At 39.2% G+C, this 982-nt stretch overlaps 1 non-coding gene across 1 annotated transcript; it reads left to right on the forward strand.

The window, feature by feature from the left end:
* The first annotated feature begins 477 nt into the window (after nucleotides 1-477).
* TRNAV-UAC (transfer RNA valine (anticodon UAC)) lies at nucleotides 478-547 on the forward strand. The gene has a single exon. It is a non-coding gene; the product is annotated as a tRNA-Val (tRNA).
* The last annotated feature ends 435 nt before the right edge of the window (nucleotides 548-982 follow it).

Raw genomic sequence — 982 nt, forward strand, 5'->3', positions numbered from 1 at the left:
CTCTTGTAAAAAGGACAGATGAGTGAGCATGCAACAGAAGGGTTTAATTTTAAATCAGGCCTTCTGAGCAAATGCAAAACTCACAAAGTCTGAATCCTACTTTGGTGATGAATTTTCTCAAAGGTTGGAGATGGAAAACTTTAAATGCAGTATTTGTCTTGCTTTTGTAGAAACAAGGATGAGGAAAGTGCTTGAAGTATTCTGTTTTATTCCTTCTTTATTTGTTCTTCTAGTAACCACAATGTGCTGAGTGCCACATGAACATTAAATGGATTTAATCCTGAACTCAGAGAGGTTACAGACCAAAGTTCTTATCTTGAAACTGTGTGTATGCAAATGGTCATTGACTCCAAAGCAGCTCCATGTATTTGTAGAACAGGAACCAAACACAACTTGCAATGCAGAAGTGTCCTCGAGACGTTTTTTTCCTTATCATTAAATAATGATATGTATGATTTTTTCCAGTATTGGGGTAGAGGGATAGTGTAGTGGTTATCACATCTGCTTTACATGCTGAAGGTCCTGGGTTCAAATCCCAGTGGAACCAGCACCAGGAAATCTTCGGGAGGTTGGACTAGATGATCTCCAGAGGTCCCTTCCAACATTACTGATTCTGTGGTTTCTTAAGTAGAAAGTTCTTTAGTCAGTCTTTCCTGCATTCCTCTTCTGCCATCCGCACCATCAAATGACTGGTGTACAAGAAAAACAAAAATGTTCACTGCTACTCCCCATCATCACTGCCATCACACCCATGACACCTCTTTCTCTCAGTGCTCTGGAAGTCACTGTATCTAAGCTATATTGGACAAGTTAGGGATGGTTTTAAGGGTGAGAAAAAAACTGTGCTTGGAACTCCTACTCTTTTCTAGTAGAGAACTGTTAGGAAAACAGTTCTTATGCATATAGTTTTAGCATGTGTATTGGTTTATAGAACAGAAACCATTACACCTGGAAACTAGTGGTTAGCCAGAACTGATAACAA

This window comes from Rhea pennata, chromosome 4, assembly GCF_028389875.1.
Source record: "Rhea pennata isolate bPtePen1 chromosome 4, bPtePen1.pri, whole genome shotgun sequence".
Taxonomy (NCBI): domain Eukaryota; kingdom Metazoa; phylum Chordata; class Aves; order Rheiformes; family Rheidae; genus Rhea; species Rhea pennata.